At 36.9% G+C, this 26,399-nt stretch overlaps 1 pseudogene; it reads right to left on the bottom strand.

Annotated features, from left to right (window-relative positions):
- Positions 1-24,488: 24,488 nt before the first annotated feature.
- On the bottom strand, positions 24,489-25,740 carry LOC149373822 (uncharacterized; annotated as a pseudogene).
- Positions 25,741-26,399: the final 659 nt, after the last annotated feature.

Below are 26,399 nucleotides of genomic sequence, written 5' to 3'. Positions count from 1 at the left end.
CTAACTAGATAGTTAAAAAGCATCCTCCTCCTTTTAAAATCATTTTTGCACCTTCTTTCCCCCAATCCCCACACTCTCTTAGCCGCAATCATCCCTTTTAACCTAAGCTCCCTTACATGTTCCTTATAATTTGCCTCCCTATTAAAGTTGAAGCCTAAATATTTAAAAGATACAACCTCCTCCAATTTTTTACCATCGAATTCCCATTTATCTTTTTTACTAGCCTTGCCTTTATTAAACACCATCACCTTTGTTTTTTTATCACTTAATATTAAATTCCTACCTTTCAGAAACTTTCCCAAAGTCCCCAGCATATCTAGCAACGCCTCCCTATTTAAAGCCAGCAAAACCAGGTCGTCAGCATAAGCTAGCGACCAAATCCTCGACCCTCCTACAACCACCCCACCTACTGTTCTCGTGCCAAACTCCTTCTCTAAAGCCGAAATATAGATACAAAATAGAATCAGACTCAAAACACAACCCTGCCTCAGTCCTTTCGAACTCCAGAACCTGTCCGATCTCTCATTGTTCACTTTCACCAGCACTATAGTTTCCTCATACAGTTCCATGATCCGATTAATTAAATAAACACTGATCCCTTCCTCTGCCATATACTTCCACAACTTTACTCTATTCACCGTATCAAAAGCAGCGGTCAGATCCACGAAACACGCGTACACTTTGTTTTCTTACATTTTGCCGTCTGCACTATATAATCCAGGATGTAGATATTGTCCAACGTAGATCTGCCTTTCCTAAATCCAGCTTGACCATCTGGCAAAATATTTTTCTCCTCCTCTTTATAGGCCAGCCTTGATCTCAAAACTTCTGTATATACCTTATACGACGTTGGGAGCAAAGAAATACCTCTGTAATTCTCAACTAAATCAAAAGGGCTCGGCCAGGCCCTGATGTTGGAGTAAATATATAGGTATATAATCTTCGAGATCTGACGCACACATGCACATACACGTGTATGTGTAGACACACACATACGCGCTTCCATTAATCTTTTGTTCGTTGAATATGCTCGTTCATGCGTTTCTTTATTTGTACATTAAATGAATTTTGAGTGAAAGAGTTAAATGTCCAGAAAGTAAAATTCTGAGTGCGCAAATTTTGAAAAAAAAAATTAAGCTCAATACAGTATAGTTACCTGAATACGAGTAAAACAAATAACTAACATTAGACTGCTTTTAAGTGGATTTTTAATTACACCGTGCAGGGATGGGTAAATCTGATCAGGAAGTATTTACGACATATCACGTGTTATTTATGTCATTTTCATTATAAATGATACAATTTTCCCAGAAGTAAATTAATTCACGGACAGTGTTTCTGATTGCAGTGGATTACGTGTCATTATATTATTATTTGTTTATTTTTTATCCGAATTCCTTCGACTACAAGCCGGGTTTGGCGTACACATATTTTGATGCTTACTCACTAATAGCTTACACTATTTAATTCTAGTCACAAAATCATGTATTTTCTTTACAAATTACAAAAACAAATAATAACGTGTCTTACAGTATCAATTAAGCATGATATAAAAAGCGATAGGAAAAATTTTAATACATAGGCAAATACTACGTTGCTTTATTTATCAAAAATTTTAACTACGATTACTTTACTTAGATTCCTTTATTGAGTCTTTTAATTAATTTAATCACTTATTGCTTTTGACTTATAACTTAATAGTTTTTTCACAGCCTATGTATCATATGACTCTACTACACTATTTAATAAATGAGTACTTTGTACATACCTAAATTAATTAAATCACCTTTCTTTATGATTATCACACTTGCATCTACCGGACATTCACTTTTTGGTTTTCTATTATCCTAAAGGCGCTTGAACTTTTTAACTTTCACTTTTATCTCTTTCTCCACAGCTTCGCTTTTTCTTAATGACAGTGTCGCCTTCCCTTCCTTTTACTCCTTTTTACTCCTCCGTGACTGTAGACTGGAGAGAGCGGCGGATTTAATTGAATTGAATTTATTGTTTTAAAGAGCTAAGGGCTACAGCCCTTGACAGCTCGGCTTACTACATGATTATTGCTATCAACAGCAGTTGCCGCAGGTAACTGCAAAACACGTATACACATATATCAGTTCGAGAGGATTTAAAATTATGTTATATCAATAAAACTAACAAATAGAACTAACAAATAAAATAACAATATCTAAAGGAGTGATAAGTGTAAGAGCAATACTGTAAATATAAGTAATAAATAAATATATATATATATCAGTAGTAAAACTGGTTAAAATGTTGGCAAAGAACAGTTAATAAAACACAAATGTAAATATAAATCACAGTAGAATTCACTCGATCACAGACACAGCACAAATTATCACCATCACCGACGACGGGCTACAGCCGCTTGTAGTGTTCATGTAGCAGGAACTCCGCCAGTCTTCCCCCGAAGCAAGGCCTCGTCGAGAGCCCACGCAAGTCGCTCGGTAAGCAATTCCACAGCCGGGCAACACTAATATGAAAGGAATCCATATAAATGTCTGTTCTTGCCCACGGGACATTTAGTTCCGAGGGATCCGCTCTCCTTGACCCTGCAGCATCGCGTGGTCGGAAGATGAACTTCGTAGCCAAATACAATGGCTTGCCAGATGCCAGAATGGAACTGAGCAGGCGGATGCAGATGTATTCACGACGAACACTGCAGGGCAGCGCTCGTATGTAGGCGTAATGTGCTCGAATTTCCTAAGACCCGTGGCGAATCAAACAGCGGCGTTCATGCTGCGCTGGATTCTCCCCCACAACTCAGATGACAGACCAAGAAACAAACCAGCACCGTAGTTATAATATGGGTACACCAGCAACTTAACCAGAAGCAGACGCACACACGGTATCAGAGAGTCACCACATCGTCAAAGCCGCGAAAGGGCCGCGAAACTCCTCCTCGTGTTTTCAATTGTTTGCTGAGTCCAAGTTAGTGCACCATCCAGTAAGACGCCAAGAATCTTAACATTCTCACTATACTGAATGTCTTTGTCATCGATACGCACCCTCGGCTACTGTAACTCCCGAATGCGGCAAATGTAGCCACGGGAGCCGAACCATGCCACCTGGGTCTTTCCCGGGTAGATCACCAAACCATTTGCCAAAGCCCATCGGCACGGTCTGTCGAGGTCCTCATTCACTTTCTGAACCAGTATGGGTAGATCATTGTAGAATTCATAAATGTATAAAGTGAAGTCATCTGCATAGATGTGGTACTTGCAATGTTTGAAAACCGAGGGTACGTCGTTTATATAAAGTGAGAAAATTAGTGGGCCGAGAATACCGCCCTGCGGAACTCCCGAAAATCGGACTAAAGGATAAGACCTGCCGCCCCCACCATCCATGACGACCTGCCGACGGCTAGAAAGGTATGATTGAATCCAGGCACATGACGAGTCGGAAAATCCCATCCTCTCGAGCTATCCAGCAACAAGGCCGATATTCACCCGGTCAAACGCTTGTGTCAAGTCAACAGCGACAAGCAACGTAATCATCCGATCGTCCGCAGCCCCTCAGATATCATCAATCATCTGCACTAGAGCAGTGTGAGCACTGTGACGCTTCCTGAAGCCCGACTGGAAAGGGTCGATCAGGTCGGTGTGGTGAACATATTCCAAAATCTGCTCTGCCACTACAGCCTCGAAGACCTTTGAAGGCGCCGGCAAAATACTGATGGGTCGCAGGTGGCCTATCTCCGTAGGCAGCCGACGCTTGGGTATGGGGTGCACCATTGCCACACGCCACGCGTCCGGGAACTCAGCTGACTGCAGTGAGCAGTCGAAGATGTGCAGAAGCACTGGAAGTATCACCGGGAGACACTCCCTGATGTATCTGACCGGGATCCCGTCGGGCCCAGTCGCGTTAGATTAAGCCGAGTAAACCGCCCTCACCACGCTCTCTGGCGTGACGTGAGAAAAATAAAAGCGGCTCTCCGGCGCAACCCGGATGGTGGGATGCAAATCCTGCAGCGCCTCCGCATGGTCCTGCCCAGCAAAGTATCGGTTGATTTCATCACAGTTAGCAGGAAGAGCAAATGGCTCCCTGCATCTCGAGGAAATACCCATCTCACTGACGCACCTCCACATTTCAGTTGTACTCTTGGAGTCAGCAAGCCTCGCCACATAGTAGGTCGATATTACACAGCGCGTCTGGATCTTTATCCGGTTTCGCAGGTGTTTATACTTCAAGTGATCGGCCGCTCTTCTATATTGCCTGTATATCCTCCATGCCCTATTGCGTGCTCTGATAAGGCGTCTCAGCTCACATGTGAGCCAAGGCGAGGTCCTACTCCTCGGCGTGAACGAACGGAAAGGTGCATGGCGATCGTGCAACCTGTTAAGCGTCTCAGAGAAACGGTAGTTTAACTGCTTTTCCACCTCCTTTGACGTCTCTCCTTTCCTAATTTTCAGTCTTCTTATGACTATAATTAGTTTTCTGCCTTGTCTATCTTTCCTTTCCTTTTCTTCTTCAAACCTTTGAAGTCTCTCATTAATATGTTCCTTTTCCATGAGCCATTCCACCCTGTCTTCCTCTCTTTGCTTTTCTATCTTCTCAATTCTTCCCTTGAATTTGTTTCTCAGTTCCTTTATGTCATCCTTCATTTTTTGCGCGTCCTCCTTCACGCTTTTTATTACCTTGTTTACATTTCCTGATTCCTCCTCTATTTTTATCAAGGTTTTGGTTAGTTTTTTGTACTGCTAACCTTGAGCTTGAAACTGTCTAGTTCGTGTATAGAGTGATAGAATTGGCTTTTTGACCCCTGATTTTCAAGGAAATTCTAGTAAAAAAAGAAATATTGCTCGCGAGAAATCGTATTCAAACAAGATTGCACTACTTTTTAACAGCTAAAAATGTCAGTGAAGACCCCCAAAAAACGGTAAAAATGGCAAAAACAGGTTTTTCACGTATACATAAGAAACTGAAGACAATACAAAAATGTTTTAAATGGAAAAAAATGTGCAATTTTAAGACAAAAAAAATGCTACCCACAGAATTCAAATCGGTTATGCTGTTTTTTACAATTTGAAAAAAATTGTCATGTGTGGCCATTTTTTAGAAATTCAATAACTCTTGTTCTAATAAATATTAAGAGCGGATATTTAGAGAGTAGGTAGGTATTATAGCTCCCAACATGCACACCAAATTTTAGAAAGATCGGTGGTAAACTTTTGTTGAACCGCTAAGAAAAGTAGAAAAAGGTCCTTTCAAAAAATGACCATAAAAAAGTTTTGGACCATTTTACTTAAATTTTACACAAAGGCTTTAGTTCCTCTAGGCTTGTTCTATATTATGCTGCTTAATGTAGAGTAAGTTTAGAAGAACCAAGGCCTTTTTGTAAAATTTACGTTAAATGGCTCACAACTTTTTTATAACCGATTTTCGAAAGGACCTTTGTTAACTTTTCTTAGCAGTTCAGCAAAAGTTTACCACCGATTTTTCTAGAATTTAGTGTGCATGCTAGAAGCTACCTTCTCTCTAAATTTCAACTCTTAATATTTATTAGAACAAGAGCTATTGAATTTCGGAAAAAAGGTAAAAAATTACGGTTTTTTGCAAATTGCATTAAAACGGCTACACTGGTGTTAATTCTGTGAGTCGCATATTTTTATATTTTGAAACTGCGCATCTTTTTAATTTAAAAATTTTTTTTTTACAGTCTTCAGATTTTCACCTAGACGCGAAAACCCTGTATTTGCAGGTATTACCAATTTTTTTAAGGCTTTTACTGACTTTTTCAGCTGTTTAAAAGTATTGCAATCTTTTTTGAACGCAATTTCATAGCTAGAATTATTTTCATTTTTTTTTTTTTTTTAATCAGAATTTCTTGGACAGAAAAGCTGATTCTATCACTCTAATAGCTTTAACTGCTCTGTGGTTTTCCAGAATTTTGTACTCAATTTTGTTGTTCAATTACTTTCTTCCTTAGCTGTTTTCAGCATATCCCTTCTATCTTTCTTCTTTTCTCGAACTTTTCGTTTGGGGTTATGGTTACCAGCTCTTTTTCTACTTTTCCAAATTATTTTTCTTTCCTTTTTCTCCCCACTTGAGATTTATTTTCTTTTCTGTACTTCTTTATTTTTCGGGGTTCCTTGGCCTTTTTCTTACTTTATTTTCCCCTTTTTAATTGGTACTGCCCTATCTGTGTTAGCCACGATGTACTCTCTACCACGGTTTTACTCTTTATGAGTCATTATATTGTCAGGACATTCAAAAATATTAAAATCAAACAACTAAAGACAAAACTACTTAATTCAATAATTCTATAAACTAAGAACTTTAATTTGCAGTTACCCTGTACTTAGCTTTTCTCATGTTGTTGCTAAGTAATATTAAAAGCATGATCAATATCACATAATCTAAGGTGTTCTTACTGTCCAATTTATAACTCATTAGAGTATTAATCCATACCACAAGCCCCAATCATGAGATAATATGATAAAGCCCCAATAACACTAATCACTAAGTAACTCGGGGCCCCGACTGGCTGTTCAAATAAATAATAGAAAAAATCAGTAAGTAATATAAGCGCCAATCACCAGGCTATCTAGCGCGTCTACTGGCCACCTAATAAATAAGAAAATTTTAAAAATGAATAACACAAGTGTCAATTACCAGATAATCTGGGGCTCTTTCAAAGTTCCTAATAAATCACTAAAACGACAATAAATAATATAAGAGCCAATCACCAGGTGATCCGGGGTGCTGACTCGTTGTTATGGATATTATTAAGTAAAGCATTTGTAAACAACATAATCATCATTTAAAAGGTGTCACGTCTAGGGACGTCTACCCACTTTTGGGAACAAATACCATATGGTATTCGTCACCTAGCTACCGTACCCATAAATCTATACCAACGCACGTTCGGTCGATCGCGTGCTCACCAGCCATTCCTGCTCCCTAACCCCGCCTCCGCCAAATTCAACAGCTGGCTTACGTCTGCAGCTGCACCTTTTTTCCGAGAATATTTTAATCAAATTTACCTTCACTCCTTGACTCACCACTGGTCGTACCCCCGATTATCGATCCGATTTAGGGTTTAAATAGAACCGCACCCTGCGAGCTCGCCCTCTTTCCTGGAAAATCTATCGACCAACAAACAAGTAGCCGCCATTAAATACAGTGAGTTATATTATTAAACTTCTGATTGTCTAAATTATTCTTATAATATTTGTGATTCAATGAAGCAACTTTTGCTGGTAATTCAATTGAGCTTTTCTTTTCTTATAATATACTACCGGCTTGACAAGCAATTCACTTCACTGGCCAACCCAGGAGAGCTGTCAGCTGCTAATCATCCATTACTCGTAAAGGTACTAGTAAATTACTTTTAATAATTCAATTTCACTACAAACACTGCTAAACACAAGCACATTTGTTGTCAGCGCGCTGCACGCTGCATTCAAATTCTCGTGTGCTAAGTGACGTCGAAAAGCCATGACGTAACAATTGCGGGCTCGTCCTAAAAAAAAAAATTAAATACAAAACCATTACCTTTTACATATTTACAATGTACAACCGCAACGTTGACGCACTCAAAATTCTACTCACTCACATTAGCAGAATTGAACCTACTTTTACTGCAAGAAGACAACCGACTTTATCAGATTGTTTAACTTATTTACAAATGAGAGAAAAAGACTTACCCGACAGTATAAATCTCGAAAACGCTCCCAAAATCAAGAAGTTAGTGGCATCCTTATCGGGAATAATGGACATGGAAATCGTCTTAAGCGCCTGTCAAGACGAATTAATGATTGATATCTTAAAAGATTTATTTACTCAAAATATAAATTCCTTAGAAATAATAACTGCCTTTCAGCAAAAAAAAGCTATCGCCGACTTCAACTAAGAAATTAGTAAACTTTTAACGAATGACATGGAAATTACCGAAGATCTTTAAAAACTAGACCTCAATACCCCACTTAATCCATACATGAGAGCATCACAGTTCACCAATTCTAATAGAACAAATTATAAATAGCAATTTTCACTAAGCAATAATACAATCAAATCTACTTTTTACAAAATCCCTAACACTTCAAGCACCGGCACACTTCCCAAAATTATCGAAACACCCAAAAATCACAACTCTAACAATTTTACTTACAATAATCACTCTAGTTTTTTTAACACTATCAAAGAAATAGCAATATTTTTTACAAATATTTTCGGATCCGCAAAAACATGTCATCAAATAATGGGCGAGCTATCGGCGTTAAAACAAAAAAAAAAGAGAACGCTATCTCCTTTTCTAATAGAGTTAAAAGCACTGCCCAAGAATTGATTGAAGTAACTCTCCGTGAAGGTCGAATACATCAGGAATTCTATGCACAACCAAAACAGGACAAAGTTAAATATTTCACAAGAGGGTTACACTGGGTAATAAAAGCACGTATGGGCCACGCGAATAACCTTGAAACTGCCACAACTCAAGCGATAGAAATCTAAAGGGACTTTGCATGTTATAAACCCGAACATCTACAAAAAACTGTAAAAATCATAACTTATAGACAAAGTCAAGATGCACGAATAAATTTAATCCAAACGCCAGAAAAATGCCAAATTTGTGAAAGATGAGGGCACACAGCAGGTAATTGCTGATATCGCTATAATACTAGTAAAGCTGTCACTCACCAAGCCACGCCCACGTACAATGCTCCGCCATCCACCACCGAACGTCACCCTAGCCACTCTTCTTTACCATTATACACTCAGTCCTAAAAAAAAGGCCTGTCATGGAGTCAACCATCACATAACAATTCCACACCTACATATCAATCTAACAATTATATACCAAACCAATACACGCCGCAACAAACTCCGAATTCAATAAATGATGATTAAAATAATAAAAAAACGTGCAACTATTGCAAAAAATTAGGTCACTGGGAAAGTGAATGTAAAAAGGCCTACAACGATAAAATCAAACAAGAGGCATCGGAAAACGACTCAGGTTTCTTCCAGAGAGGGAGCTTAGGAAAAACCAGCAATGTAATACTAACAACTTTCCAAAACAGATAATAGTTAACAAAACTATCTTACTAAACATAAAAACCCAAACACCTACCGTAACAATCAAATTCAGTGAAATCAATCGAACCTTATCGTGTATTCTCGACACCAGTGCAAAACCATCACTCATTAAAGAATTCGTCATTTCACCCAACATCATAATTTTTCAAGATACCATTCTGCACCTAATAGGCATAACAAAAGCGGAAATTAAAACCCAAGGGTACATCATTCTAAGCTTTCAAGAATGCTTCTTTGAACTTCACATCATAACGGATGATTTCCTTGTAGAAACATACGGCCTGATAGGAAACAAGATATTTTGTACTTATGAAGTACAAATTAATTACTATGAAAATTACTTAAAAATAAGAAATTACGTAATACCTATCCAAACAAAAACAAACAAAACTAGGCATTTCCAAAAACAGCGTGAAAATTCCATCGCACGCACAAGTATTCCATACAACTTCTTACGCGTTAAAGAAATAGAGCACTCTCACTCAGAACCTTCGAAAACTGCTCAATCCGAACTTACCAGTCACCAAGAAATAAGGAATCCCGAATTATCAAAGATCCCCGAGATCCGAAGTCATGAAGTTAAAAAAGACATTTAAAAATCATAAAATAAGAAACAAAATTACAAAAACTGAAATTCGAGATTATGAAATTAAAAATAATACTCCAAAAGCCGAAATTCGAAATCATGAAATAAAAGCTAACATTAAAATCACCGAAATCCGAAATTAAAATACAAAAACTTTGTAATAAACTCCGAAATCCGAAATTCGAAAAATCAGGACTCAAACAACCACGACACAAAAATTCAAAACTTCAAACTCAACAACAATCAAGTATCCATATTCAAAAATTAAAAAAAATTCTAACCCCAAAAGATAATATTGCGAAACTGCCGATAACTACAAAAGCATCAGAGCTGAGAATCATAACGACAATCTATACGCACAATATCGGAGTGACATGGAAAACGAACTCCTTGAAAGCCTCAAAAGCTTAGAAAAATCACTTAACTACAAAAATAAAGGTTGTGACCTCACACAATATTCAAACCTACCTCAAAAATATCTCAGCACTAAATACCATGGACTACAAATATTGCAAAACCAGATAAGCACATATTTAAAAGAACAAAATCCTCAGAGGATCATACAAGCGAAAGAATGCGCCAACAATTGCATCAAAAACCTCAAATTACAAATAAATAAAAAATATGCTCCAAACATAAAAATAAAAAAATCTCAAGCACATCATTAAACTCGAACGTAACTCAACGCAAACACAAAATTCTAATTTCATAAAGTCTCGAGCACATCGAGCACAGTAAGCTAACAACCATAAAAAAGATAATAGTAGACTATGCCGACAGGTTTTACCTCGAAGGTGAAAATTTACTCGCTATGGACCTCATGGAGCTAAACATTCCAAGAATAACTAGTACCCCCATTAAAATCAAGCCTTTCCAGCAACCTCCCGTCTTGTGGGAAGAAAAAAATAGATAAGTCAAAGAAATGATTAAGAACGAAGTCATTGAGCCCCCCATGAGCCCTTACACGGCGCCTGTTTTTTACGTGCCAAAAAAGCCGGGACCCGACGGATAAAACAGATACAGAGTCGTAATAGACTTTAGAAAACTCAATGACGTACTTCCCGACTATAGTCATCAGTATCGAACACAGGAGTTATTCTTGACGAAATCGGGGCATCTAAATATTTTACAGTCTTTGATTTGAAAGCTGATTATCACCAAATTAAAATAATAAAAGAAGACATATAAAACTGCCTTTATGTGCGATCCAGGACTTTTGCACTTTAAGAAAATGCCATTTTGGATTAAAAACAAGTTCACCAATATTTTTAGCACTCAAAGCTGCCTTAATTTCAAACATGACAGGAGCAGTTTCTTTCTTTGACAATGTATGTATTTACTCCCAAGAATTCGATAAACACTGTTCTGTCTCAAATCGATATAGTTATACGCTAGTCTCTCACGCTCAGACACATCAGCTCTATCTATCCATTATTTTGCTCGCGTTTCTTCGCAACGGGGGGAGCGTGTTCTGTCTCAAATCGATACGCTAGTCTCTATCGGTCGTGCACACTCCGTTCGGCTCACATCGGAAACAATCTGGCACACGTGCGCAGGCGTGTTTATTGCACATCGTCTGCTAATTGGTGTGCTTCTGGAACTGGGAGAGAGAGAAAAGGATAATGCGGGAGAGTTACCTAATTTTTGGAGAAGTGCCGCGCACATTCATTCACTCTGTTATCGCTTCTCGCTGACAACAGTCCTCTGCCGATGCCACTTGGTGAGATCAGTACCCTTTCTTGTTCGTTCCGTCGATTTTTTTTTTTGGGTTGATATTGAATATTAGATTCGTGAATAACATTTTTTATCGTGAATAACAGTTTTTGTCGTGTACGTGGAGCTCTTGTGAGTTGCTCGCGAGCTCGGGCTCGCCACGTGCCGTGGATTGCACCACACACGTGCATCCGATGACTTCGCGTCGTCGCAATCACCACCGACCAGGCACGTCATCATCGTCGCCATTAATCGTGCGACCTCGCTTAGCCAGCCGATCCGTAGAGTATGAGAGCTTCTCTCCATTCTAATCTACGTACTTGGACGTCCACCAGCTCGAGTGACCCACGGAGTCAACGTCTCCGTCTTCCCGGTCTCTCAGACTCAGTACCACGTGCCGACCCATTCGTACTCTACTTCTACTTGCCGTCTTTCTGATCTGTCTACACAAGCATACACACGCTGCTCACACCTCCATTAGTTGTTTTATTACTTAAATTACAGTTTATTTAATTTCGTCCACTTTTTCTAGTAAATTGAGTTCTTCATGCTTCTCAACTCTTTCCCACAGATTTGTTTAATTATTTGGTGTTCACCCGACCAGGTCCATCCTGTCCTTTATTGTATTAAATACAGATATTTTAGCGTATTTGAGTAACATTCCGTTAATTCAGTTCGCTTATTATTACTGAGTTAGAGTAAATTCCTTTGTTGAACATGAGGCCTCTTCAACTGCAAAGAGACCTTCACATGTATGTACAAACACTGTGAAATTATTATTCAATTTTTAAAGCAACTTACAGAAGCAAATTTAGTCTTGCAGTCAGAAAAATGCGAATTTTCAAAACAAGAGATCAATTATTTTTGTCACATAGTTAGTAAAGAAGGGCTGAAACCTGACTCAAAAAAGATAGAAGCAGTTAAAGAATTTCCTCGACTAAGAAATAAAAAAAAAGCGTCCGACAGTTTTTAGGATTAGTAGACTACTACCGTTGATTTATAGAAAACTTTTCCAAAATAGCAAAACCCTTAAACATGCTATTGAAAAAGGATCAGAAGTTCTCGTGGAACGAAGAAACTCAAACAGTATTTAAAATTCTGAGAGATAAAATATGCTCTCCTCCAATTTTAATCAACCCCGGCTTTAGAAGAATGTTTATACTGACAACAGATACTTCGGGCTACGCTATAGGTAGTTTGAGCGCCAGGTAGGGTCCCGTGGCCTTTTCAATTAGAACGGACCCACCAAGGTTTTTTTAATGTATTTTTGCCTGCTGAACACGATTATCGATGGTGGGTCGCGATCCGGATGGACAATTTTTTTTATCAACAAATTTTATAAACAAATTTAAATTATTCATTTTTTTGGAAAAAAAAAATTTTTTCCTATTCTTTAGCTCATTTTGAACAAAAAAGTTCATATGCACCATATGCCTAAACCCAATACTTTTCCCGTAAAAAATTCGACAACTTTCAAAAAATGCGTTTTTTGCTATTTTCAATAGCTTGCTACTTAAAGCCCGATTAATATTTTTCAACTCAACACCTCTCAAATTGTGAGCCAAACATAGTATTTGAAGAATACGTAAAGACCAATTGATTTCATTTGGTTGTTCTTATCCAGCGAGCTTGACGGTCTGTGCCTTTTTAATGTGACCGTACGGCCTCGGCGCAATACAATATATTCTGGCATTAAATGTTTGTTATCTGGACAGCCATACATAGATTGTTTTTTATGTATTTTTGCCTGCTGAACATGATTATTGATGGTGGGTCGTAATATCGAATGTGATCAATGTTTTTTTATTAACAAATTTTATAAACAAATTGCAAAAATGTAGTTTTTTCTAAAAATAATTTTTTTCCGCTTCTCGAGCTTATTTTAAACAAAAAGTTTTGTATAATGTATAATGTACATCTGTTAAGCCCATACTATTTCCGCAAAAAAACGTGAACTGTAAAAAATTCACTTTTTCCGTTTTTCACACAGCTGCAACGTGGGGCTTTTATTATAATTTTTTACTAAAAAGTTTTTAATTCTTCAGCTCATGCAGGGGTTTAAGAATGTCTCATAGTTGATTAATTTTATTCGTTTGTTATTTTTGTTCTGTGAACTTAGCAGCTTCATGCTTTTTAACTCAAAGTAGAAAAATGCAAGACAACCCAACGTCTTTAATACTATCCCCTTCTTTTGTCAAACTTTTTGTCTTACAAAAATCGTTTGAAAACAATTTATTTGTGTTACGTATACAATCAATTAGTAAAGTAAATTGATCAATGTTTTTCAGATTACTCTGAGTCAAATTTGAATGAAAGTATCACCAAGGCTGAAGAGTATTTGGTACGTGTTGTTAATAAAAATTCTAAATGCAATAGCTTTGATGAATTGCGTGTATGGTCTTATCATCATCAAAAACAGTGCTTAATTGAAGATCTACCTCCGACCTCTAATTCTATCAATTTGCACATTGTAAGAGCATATTTCGTAGTATATTATCAAATTTAATGTTTGAATGTTGATGTTAAACAATTAGATCCGAAAGAGTTTGGTTACATAGAGTGTGACGATCTCCTTATGCCACGAAAAATTGAAACTTTAATTCCACCTTACGAAGAATTATTACAACCTTGTTCTTGTAAAGTATGCAGTAGAAAAACCTGCTTATGTGTTGCAGAACAAATACCGTGCTGCACTTTTTGTAATTGTAAAAAAGAAAACACATGTAAAAATAAGTACAGTGGAAAATAAAATAACAAAAATTGTGGTAACTTCGTAAGATATGTATGTATATATGTACAAGATGCAGTATACTATAAAATAGATTCTAAACAAAGAAATGTATCGTACCTTAATAAACTACGTATTATCACATTATTATACTTTGGGGTAGTCCTGTTATATTTTCTTAAATTTTATTTTGCACACATTGATAAGATCAAAAATTTTTGATTACTGGTTTATGCTAATTTGTTGACAACAAGAAACTGACTACATAGCTATATATATACTACCGTAAGCCCCTATATAAACTGGAGAATTAAAAACTTTTTAGTAAAAAAATATAACAAAAGCAAAAAAACATTATTTTTAGAAAAAACTACATTTTTGCAATTTGTTTATAAAATTTGTTAATAAAAAAACATTGATCACATTCGATATTACGACCCACCATCAATAATCATGTTCAGCAGGCAAAAATACATAAAAAACAATCTATGTATGGCTGTCCAGATAACAAACATTTAATGCCAGAATATATTGTATTGCGCCGAGGCCGTACGGTCACATTAAAAAGGCACAGACCGTCAAGCTCGCTGGATAAGAACAACCAAATGAAATCAATTGGTCTTTACGTATTCTTCAAATACTATGTTTGGCTCACAATTTGAGAGGTGTTGAGTTGAAAAATATTAATCGGGCTTTAAGTAGCAAGCTATTGAAAATAGCAAAAAACGCATTTTTTGAAAGTTGTCGAATTTTTTACGGGAAAAGTATTGGGTTTAGGCATATGGTGTATATGAACTTTTTTGTTCAAAATGAGCTAAAGAATAGGAAAAAATTTTTTTTTTCCAAAAAAATGAATAATTTAAATTTGTTTATAAAATTTGTTGATAAAAAAAAATTGTCCATCCGGATCGCGACCCACCATCGATAATCGTGTTCAGCAGGCAAAAATACATTTAAAAAACCTTGGTGGGTCCGTTCTAATTGAAAAGGCCACGGGACCCTACCTGGCGCCTAAACCTTACAAGGAAAAATTGGGAAAGAGAAGCCCATCGCTTTCATTTCCCGCACCTTGTCCAAAAGTGAAAGCAACTACTGTACATTTTCCAAAGAAGCCCTAGTTCTAATATATTGCATAGAGCAATTTAGAGTATACCTGTACGGAAGAAAATTCATATTAGTGACCGATCATCGACCTCTTGTATGGCTCAACTCGATGAAAGACCCATGCTCCCGGATCACGCGCCAGCGAATTAAACTCACTGATTTCCAATTTGATATAATATACAAATCAGGATTCCAGAACGTTAACGCAGACGCATTATTTAGAAACCCAATGGACGCTCACATTCTTTCACTCACCTGCACAAAAGAAGAGCCGCAATAGCTGCTAAATACCGTATCAGAAAAAACCCAGCAATACGGCATAACGATACGCAAAAGAGCAGCTAAAAGCATCAGGGCTCGCTTCAAAGAAGCCCTATCAGTTTTATCTCCCAAAAAACGGAAACTCGACAACAATAACAATAAAGACCATGCACCTGGCTCAGCTATTTTTGAGCAGGAGCAGATGGTCTCTTCCATAGAAGTAAAGCAAACCGAAGAAAACTCGCCAAGCGCCCATCACAAAACTAATAAAAAAATTTTTTCAAACTCTATCTTTATGCGAAGCATCCATTCTAGGAGAACACGAAGAAAAAAATACGCACAATAATAATAATAACAATATTAGCCCATCCACCCTAATCACACAAAAAAATAAAATAATTTTTTTCAAGGGAAAAGATCTGTATGAGAAAAGACAATTATGTTTACTACACTGACAACAACCTTGGCCAACCATTAGATGACGGGGCTCAAAATATCCGTACAATGAACAAATTACCCCGCTTGGAAAAATTGACAATCGGCATAACTAAATTAATTAAATACAACACCAATTTTCACATAGTTTTACCCACAAGAGACCAAGACAAAGAAAGCATAACAAACATAACAACTGTGCCAAATAAGTCACTTATTAACTAAAATGAAATATTAATAGAAAATAATAAATTTACAGTCAGTATCGCTAGAACCGGCACATTAGAAAATATCGAGTTCCAAAAAATATTACAGATGTTACAAAAACATATCACACAAACCAAAATAATAATTTGCCTGAGAATAATACAGCATCGTTCGCCACGGGAAAGATACAACATTATTAAGGAAATGCATAACTCCGCCATAGGAGGGCATAAAAGTGTTAATAAAGCTTACAACAAACCAAAACACGAATATTTTTGGGAACATCAAAAGGAAGACATCCAATCGTACGTACAATGCCTCGAATGTCAACTAAAACAACTAGTACGTGTTAAAACCACACAAAAATTAATTTTTACCGACACACCTACCAAACCTTTTGCTAAACTCGCTCTAGACATAGTGGGTCCGTTACCAGCAACTCAGCAAAATAACGAGTAAATTCTAACGATGCAGTGCTTATTCTCAAAATACGCTATAGTAGTCTCATTAAAAGATCAAACTGCTATATCAATAGCAGACGCTTTCGCTCAGAAATTCATTTGTATTCATGGGGCTCCAGCTATACAAACGGATGAATTCACTAACTTTCTACGTAAATTAATTGAGAGTGTAGCTAGTCGATTCAAAATCAAGCAGTTTAAAACAACAGCGTTTCACCCTCAATCAAGCGGTTCCCTTGAAAGATCACATCACACCCCTACTGAATATCTTAAAATATTTCTTACAAGAGGACAAAAGTGGAATGAATGGGTAGAATTAGCGACATTTAATTTCAATACTTATAAACACGAAAGCACTCAGCAAACACCTTTCGAACTAGTTTTTGGAAAAGAAGCACGGCTACCTAGTAGCGAACCCCTTAAAGCAAATAATTTATTACCCACATACTCACAATACATGGCAGATCTAGTCACTCAACTAAACACCCTACACGAGATCACTCAAGAAAAATTAATCATGGTTAAAAATAAAGCAAAAAAGATAAACGATAAAAAATCAAGTTCTAAATTAATTAATATAGAAAATAATGTATGGCTCCTATAGGGCCCAAAGGTCATAAATTCAACGATCAGCATTCAGGACTTTACTTAGTGCTCAACACAAGGAAAAATGGAAACGTAAAAAATTAAGATCAACGAAAACCACAGCAAAATAGTACACAGCAACCGCTTACGCCACTTATTCATCTCTCAGAATCCCTAGAAAAATAAGAGAAACTGTTGCATGCTGTTGAGAACTACCAGTTTTCTGGAATGAAAAACCATATTTTTAGGGCCACGCACTCACGTATTTAAAAATTTGGTACAGAAACAGGATGCGATACAATACTCCCCGTAATGTTTAATTTCGGATCACGATGGTACATAATGATACCATAAGTTACAATTCAAGATGACCCACAGTCACTAAAACCAGACATCAAACAAACTTGGAAACACTACAGTCCTCTTGACTTAGTGAATAGCGGTATTTATTCTTACAGTGACATAGAAATATTAAAAACTTACATCATGCTTCCTTCCGAACCCTCAGCGGTACTTAATTAAGTAGCAGCAAGTACAACAGGAAAGACAAGACTTTGCAGAACAATTTTCACTCTTACACATCTTTGACAAAAACACTTTACAAACACTCGTGGAAAATACTTGGAATAAAATTTAGAAAAAATTTATTTCTTTTGGCTTAGCAAGTGTCACTTTTATCACTATAATAATAACTTTTTGGACCATTAAATTTACTCTAGACACAATTATTCACGGTTACGCTCAACACAGCATTTATGGGTGGTCATTTTACATTCAAGGAGCAATCTGGAATTCACTCACCAACGTGCTGCTACATCTAGCCAGATCGCCGCATGACAGCGAAAACTCAGGCAACGGAGGGAATACCACTGCACAAAACCCATCAAGTTTTCAGCAAATACCAGTGAAGCAACTCACTGAAACAATATTCATAGACTCTATTGCAGCCACCAAGCCACCAAAAACCGATACACAGTTATACCCCATATTACATGAACCCCGAATTTCATCTTCAGCTATTCATACTAAAATTGCAGAAACACAAGTTTGAAAAAAAAAAAAAAATCCTTTACCATGGAACAACAGATGAATAAATGTCTTAATTAAGTCCAAACACAAAATTTTCTCAACCAATTAATCGATATCAATGACGCAATAATTTTGACAAAACAACAAAGAAATGAATCAACGACTAATTACTCTCACAGAAATGACCGTGTCTTACAGTTATTTATTAAAGCGAGTAAAATAGCGCAACACAACTACCCAAAGATAATATAAACATCCCAGAAGGGTTAGCTTGTTTTATAAAAGAGCTTAAAGCCTCAGTAAGTCGCTACATATGCCCACCCGCGTACTACACAACTCTCAAAGAGAGCCGTCAACACGCCGGACGAGTCGACAATCACTTACAACATCTAAAAACCTAAAAATACAACAATACTTAGATGTTACTATGTAATACAAGAAAAGGAGGGAAAAACAATTTCCCTTTTTTCATTCAGGATATCTTTATTTCATTTTCAGATATCAGAAATGTTCTTCAGTTGTATTATAATTACAATCATGACAACGGCGAGTGCCGAGATAATACCTGAATTTCACTATTCAAACCTCAACTCAGGAATTGCTTTTGAACAAGTACAAGATATGAGAATAATAAGCGAATTTTGGTCCATAGTATCTCACATAGACACTAAACATCTTAAAGAAGCTTATTATGACCTCACCGACATTTTTACCAATCTTAACACTACCGTTCTGAAAAGAAGCATACACAACGACACCTTGTTTTACACAATAGAAGAATTAGTAATCAGAATTCAAGAACTAGGTAACCTCAATTGTATATTCTATAGATTATTAACAACGTACAAAAATAAAAATACCACAACTCATTCCGAAGATATCAGAACTTTTAAACATATGTATAGCACCCAACAGCAAACTATCGCTAACCGCGAGAAATGCAACTATTACATAGCTTATAAAATAAACCAAAACGAGAAAGTAGCCACGAAGCGACTAAAAAACTTACAAGCAAACCTTACTAAATTTAAAAAGAGCGCCAGCACACCTACTAAGGTACAAGCGCAAACAGACGTCTTATCACATCTTCGTCATCTTCAAAAATCTAACCAACTTAATGCAACAAAATAAGTTTATATTTTTAGTAATACTTACGGTATGTTAGTTATTTTATAAACACTATTTCCCAACAAGAAATGCCAATCCCAGTCGAAGCAATAAATACCCAATCTTTATATAAATACAGTCAACTTCGATTTCAGGTAATCGACAGCGAAATCATAATACAATTAATATTTCCGCTGGATGATGACTTTCAAATTATTCAAATGCATATCATAGCCAGTATTTCAAAAAATAAATAGCCGCAATAGCACGATCGCAGCTCGCATAATACCCACAGCAGATTATTTAGCGCTAACAGATAGTCACCGTAAATACTGTTTTAATAACCAATCAGAACTAAGCAAATCTATTTTTATCGATGTGTACACATGCCAATGACGATTACGTGACATAAAACTGAACTCTTGCGAAATAAACTTATTCCGTGATTCTAAAAATATAGATCTCTATAGGTCTAATATACAAGTATTTAACGCCAAGCCGTCTTATATTATTAAAATATACAACCCGTTTCAGTGACTCTTTTCAACGGAAAATAAACACAATATCACCGTTCTCTGTGGTGAAAATAAATATCATCCGCCAGTGGTTGGATATGGAATCATAAAAGCAGGTTTTGGATGCACCATAAAAACGTAGAAAAACGCTTTGATTCCGGAACCAATAGATACGTAAACAGCAATATAATCATCCCACTCCTCACTCTTACGATATACGAACCTGAAAAAATTTGAAACTATAATTGTACATATTCGCCACAACAATAACTGTACACCTTTCAGATAATGCGAAAACCTTGACGAACGTCGTTATAGCCGTGGTAATACTCCTAATAAGCTTAACGCTAGCCCTATCGATCCTCATTATATGTTATGTAATTTTCACAAAAGAGCTTTCGAAAATCTAATAACCAAGCTGGATCAAACCAGCGTCAGCTATACACCCATCGGTAGCATCGACCCCGATTTTAGCTGCGACTTCAAAGGCCCGACATGCACTCTAGAAAATAATACAAACCCTGCAGCCAAAAGGACAGAAAAAATTTACCATATCCCCAACTTTTCGTCTATACGAGTTGTGCACAGCATAGGATCCCTATATAGTGATGGGAAATGAGTCACAGTCATAGAAGCAGGCACAGGAAAGGCGGTGCAGTATTCAAACGTTCGCAAAGACAATGTAATGACTCTATGACGATAGCATCAACAACTCCCACTGTGATGGCCACCCGAGATTTCAAAGTTCACAAAAAATCCCAAAAAATGGGAGTGGCCAAAATGTACACTCAATACCCTTGTTGTCTGATAAAATTTTCCGGAAGCCAAACCATTGGCCCCTAATTTCCCTGAAGTCAAGACCATCTTTTCGCAAATTCAATTGATGTACAGAAAGCAAAGTTGGACACGCCCGCTTCTTTTGCACATCATGCAAATAAGAGAGTCCCAAACGGTATTTAAACGCGAGCACAACAAATTTCTCTTATCATTTTTTTGAGTCTCTCAGACTTGTAGTACCCATTAGTCCTCAACTCCGTTATCTGTTACTCGTAAAGATGGCTTCAATTACGATCTTGACCGAAGGTCCGCTGACGTCCGAAATTTTGGTAACAGTCGTGCTAACGATGTTAGCGTTCTAGATTTTGGCACGAACGGCTGCGTTGGGGTACGAGCAAAGAAGAAAAATTGAGACCGAAGCAAAGAACAGGAAGAAGAATCCAACATCTGCGAGAACCAACACCAAAAATACGCCAACAGATAAATATCGGGGCCAGGAGCTTCTTTGGACCCTCAAGTACGGTTTGAAACGACTTGATCGCGAGGAAAAGAATCTGCTGATATAGGCGTTCAAAAAAATGATTCATTTCATGGTGTACGAACTCCTGTGGAGACAAGAGTCATTTAGGAAGGTAGTCTGGAACGCCATGCGAAGCCTTGCTCTAAACAAGGCAATGGAAGAGAGCTTAACAGCTAGTTCGTGCATCGGGAGATAAATGCGCTATCCGGAAATCCATGAAACGATGCTTACAAGCTTCGTTGCTGGCAAGAAGCAGCTACAGATGATCGTGGAATAACCTATACAGGTTTTCTAGAAACAACAAACCTCGGAGGTAAAGACGGCCTCGCATACTCACCTAACTTTGGTACTTGCCAAGATTACGGTGTCGGATTACAAGTCTGGAGATCATGCATACAATATTACCACCGGTACATTAACTACAGACTGGAGGATATTCAAACCAGGTACATTTTTAAGTGCACTATAGAGGATCACGTCCGGGAATTGACGAACCAAAAGTATTGTTGAAGCTGGAGGACCCCCGGTACTCAGCGCAACACAAATAAGAAATACACACACAAAAAAGAAAAATCAAAATCATCACACACGCAAAAAAAACAACAAACAAACAAGAACACTAAAATTTTAACGCTGAAAAAAAAAAAATTTATAAATAAAAAAAAAAAAACAGAAATAAAAGCAAAATTAAACTAACAAAAAATAACAACACAAACAAGAAATACATAAAAAAAAAAAAAAAAAAAAAAACTTAGAACGACACACACAAAACAAGAACACTACTAACAAAAAAAACATGCATGATGAAGCGGTATTATACCCTCTGACGACGATTTGCATACTAGGATAATAATGTATGCATAATAATCACTAAAACCTTCTCCCCTTCGTAATAATATGTACGCCGCATTCAAATCCCACCATCCGCGCAATGACCCCTAACTTATTCTTTTTTAATCAACTTAGCATCGCATCAATGGACCCATGGACTATCATACTAATACTAAGCGCTGGATATTTGTTGGGAAAATACGCGAAAACCATCGCTAAAAAAAATACGAAAAGTCGGGGCGACTTTTTCAACTAGAAGGGGCGACTCATTATCACTTGTCACATACTAACCCATGCGCAGCCGGCCTCGCACACATGCAAGCAGGAAACCGACCATTGCACAAAAGCTGGAAGCATGAAAAATCTCATTTGGAACAGCTCTTTACATCTATGGCGTAAGGCAAATACGTTCATTGGACAACACTTGCAAATGATACTCGGATAGCTTCATCGAAGATATGGTAAAAAATGTATAACTGGACAATTCTGAATTCATTTCCGAAATTACCATTAAACACCAAGCAACGCGAGCAGTCAAGGTAACCTTTAAAAACTTAAACAGCAGCCTTCAGCATCGTAAAGTAAGAAAATTCATAAAACACCGCGAATGGGATCGAGCCGAAACCTGTGAACGAGAGCAATCCGCGATCAGTACAGCTGGTATAACATACTACACTGGTCTTTTAGAGCGGTTTCAATTGGGAGGAAAGGGTTACGCACGCGATGTAACTCCTCAGCGATGCAAACTTTGTCTCCTTGACACTAAACCCTGGAAAGACTGCTGTGCATGTACCATGCATCATTTCCAAGGTAGTGGAGACGACACTCTTGTGCGATGCCAGTTTGAGTGCCTTAACCCAGTATACCACCGGAACTTACATAATGATGTTTGCCATTACTGTGAGTCCACTTCAAAAAAATTTAACTTCAACATCGTAGTCCAGAGATAACCACCTTTCTTTTCTCCTATTATCCCGTTAGCTTCAAATACAGTTGTAGCTAATAAATAAAAGAAAAAAATGTATATATATATATAAATAATAATAATAATAAATTGATAAATAATTATATAAGAAGCACCGCACATCACTTACTGTATCATTAGAAAATAACATAATTGTTAGCTATCAATTCACATCGTTATATGAAATATTATTGTGTAAAGACAATATTCCATGCGAATGTAACCCTAGATTGATTCAAATTATGTAAAATATATATCTGTAAAACGCGAGCCCATTTTACCAGGCACGAACTCGCCCGGCGAGTTAGAACTTAGGGGGGGCGTGTCACGTTTAGTGACGTCTACCCAATGTCGGTAACAAATACCATATGGTATTCGTCACCTAGGTACCACCCAATTGAGCTTTTCCTTTTTTATAGTATACCACCGGCTTAACAAGCAATTCACTTCACTGGCCAACCCAGGAGAGCTGTCAGCTGCTAATCATTCATTACTCGTAAAGGTACTGGTAAATTAATTTTAATACTTTAATTTCATTACAAACACTGCTAAACACAAACACATTTGCCGTCCGCGCGCTGCACGTTGCATTCAAATTCTCGCGTGCTAAAGTTACGTCGACGATCCACGATGTAACAAAGGAAACCTGCACTGTAAAAAATACAATCGTAGAAATACGAGTCCACTTGTGAAAACATACTATAGCCAGCGACGTAAAAATATCACGGACTAGTAATCTTACAAATTTTTACGTTAGTATACTACCATCGTAATTTAACTACGTGCAGCATTGGAAAAAATCCGACCAATGCTGAAAGTTGTAGTTTTACTTCTCACGTTGTAGACTTTTTCTGCTACATTCGTACTGTCACTATCGTTACAGTGAATATAATATTAATTATTTTCATTCATAGCATTACAAGCCGAATACTAGATTTACAATTAGTACTGTACTATAACGAACGCGGTCGTAACTTTACAACATTCAGCATTGGTCGGATTTTTTCCAACGCTGAGCGTTGTAAATGTATGATTGTATTTTAACCCAATAACCCAATCACCAGGTTACCCAGAACGTTTACTGGCTGCTTAAAAAATTAATAAAACAATAAAAAACAGGGCCTAAGATTAGACAACCTAGGCGCTTGTTTGACACTTGATTGAATAATAAGCAGAAACAAGCGTGTCACTTATCTCATGTCACAAATTCAATTTGAGATACGTTAGATATTTTACTTATAACATGTTATACAAAATTGATTTATGACACTTAATGCATTCACAACACGTATTGCGTTGTTGTTGCAGAGCGATTGTACTGTGTAGACATGCAAAAGTAGTTAGAGTCAGTACTTAGTAGATAACAAAAAGAGATCTAAATCAGGCTTTTGATCCAGTGTGCGTTTAGCTAAGGGGCCATCCATAAACTACGTAACGCTGTTTTTGCCTTTTTTTACCCCCCCCCCTCCCCCACGTAACTTACCGTAACGTTTTGTCTGACTCCCCCAGTAAATTTTACGTAACTTTTTCTATCAAAAAAAATTTTTTTTTTCTAAATAAAAAAAAATTTGAGTTATTGATTAAATTTATTATTAAATAAAACTTTTATTTTAACTCTACATCACATGCACTTTCAAAAGGTGCTACTAGCCACTCGTGTATATCACTGATTACAGGAAAGGAAGCTATATCATCTGTAAGATCATTATTTGTGAGATCAGAAGATTTAATTTCTACTTCTTCTTCTTCGAGCCACTCTATTACTGGTTCAAGAGTATCAAGTTCACAAAGTCTTTTTGTTTCTCTTTTCGCTAAAAATTTTTTTGCACGTAGCTTTTAATTATTGACTTTTCCATGAATTTCTTTGGTGTGCAAGTTTTTTTGTTTTTTTGAAGCAAAATATAGTCCACATGAATCGCATGTCCTACCTAAAATAAAAATAAAAAATCGTGTGATTTAGTGCTGAAAGATTATAAATACACTTGATAATAATTAAAACTTGCCTTTAATGTCATCAACAACTGAAAGGCAGTAATAATCATATAGTACACCAGTTGTCATCGAGGGTTTTAAACCAATACTTAGTCTGACAAACAAATCAGGGAAGCTATCATTTTCTTTTGTATCGTCCGGGGTTGGGATTTCAAGTCGTTCGATACGATTTCTGCACAATGGAAATGGAGGAGACAGAAAACCGTTAGTCATAGGAAGAAAATCCTTTAAACTACTTCTCCATTCGCCGCAGCACTCTTTTTCATCACATTTTACGATCAACAATCGAAAAAAATTGATTAATATTACGTATGCGTAAAAATATTAACTTAACTTTTATGTAAAATTTACAAATAGATTTTTTATCGAAAATAACTATTTTATTCAATTATTTACAGAAAAATATGAAAAAATTCATATTAAAAGTCTCGTTGATACCTGAAGAAAATATTGACTTTTTTTTACATGCAAGCTATACCACTCAGGTGATACGTTGCTTACGTCTTTGGCAATGCATTCCGAATCTGCGAATTCTGCGGTCACTGGATAGCCATCAATGACTAGGTCACTCCATACGTTTGCAAGTGTTTGAGCTGCACATTCAAAATTTTTTTTTTTCGAGTTCCTTATCAATCGTTTTGGCAGAATTGTCCAGATGTGATCCGTATTTATCATAAAGTAATATTAAGCCGGCTAACTCACGACTTAAGGGTGCCATACGCCGCTCAACGCGATTATATGCACTTCGACCTAGTGCGTTAGTTATTATAAAAATGGCATCTAAATTACACGTCTTCAAATGGTCAATCGCATGACTTATCACTTTGGCGTAGCGTGGATTTTCGTCTGGTCCACCATCAGACATCAAAACCACGATAGGTTTTACTTGTTTATCAGAATCTAAAATCAAATATTAAATAATATATTATTAATATTAAATCAAATAATGTATTATGTAAATTAAATTGTAAAACTAAATTAGAGTGAGAAATTTTACGTGTAAATAATTATTTTCTTACAAAGTATTTCATTAAAAGATTCCAAGTTTAACAATCTTCTAAAATCATAAGCGTAAGTTGCTGCTGTACTTGTCGAGTGCTTGGCACAGTGGATGGCAATGTAAGTATGCCCTGAGTGCGTTACAGTTTTTGGATCATCAATGTTGCCATCTGTAATCTTAATGCCTGCATACACACTTGGAATAAGCTTATAACTTGGAGCTACAACCCAATCGTGGTCTGGTAGACATGTGAGTCTCAGCCCCCCCCCCCACGCTCCCCCCTATCCCCCTCAGCTCCCCCTTGATTTACGTAGTTATTTGCTTGTTTTAATGTCGTTTTTGATCAAATTATATTTGACTGAGCTCCCCCTCGCTCTCCCTCTACCTCCCCTCCAGAGAATACTTATTTACAGAATGTTTTACCATCATAAATGTTGAAAAATATACGTAATTTAGTACCCAATTCATACCTCGTTTTTAGGATTTTTTAGATCACTGATCATAGATCTCCCTCTGTCTATTCG

Source organism: Copidosoma floridanum, unplaced genomic scaffold, assembly GCF_036245765.1.
Source record: "Copidosoma floridanum isolate Cflo_tuat_1 unplaced genomic scaffold, Cflo_Japanese_pri ptg000026l, whole genome shotgun sequence".
Lineage (NCBI taxonomy): Eukaryota > Metazoa > Arthropoda > Insecta > Hymenoptera > Encyrtidae > Copidosoma > Copidosoma floridanum.
The sequence above is the reverse complement of the archived record's forward strand: the minus strand, read 5'-3'. Positions and strand labels throughout refer to the sequence as shown.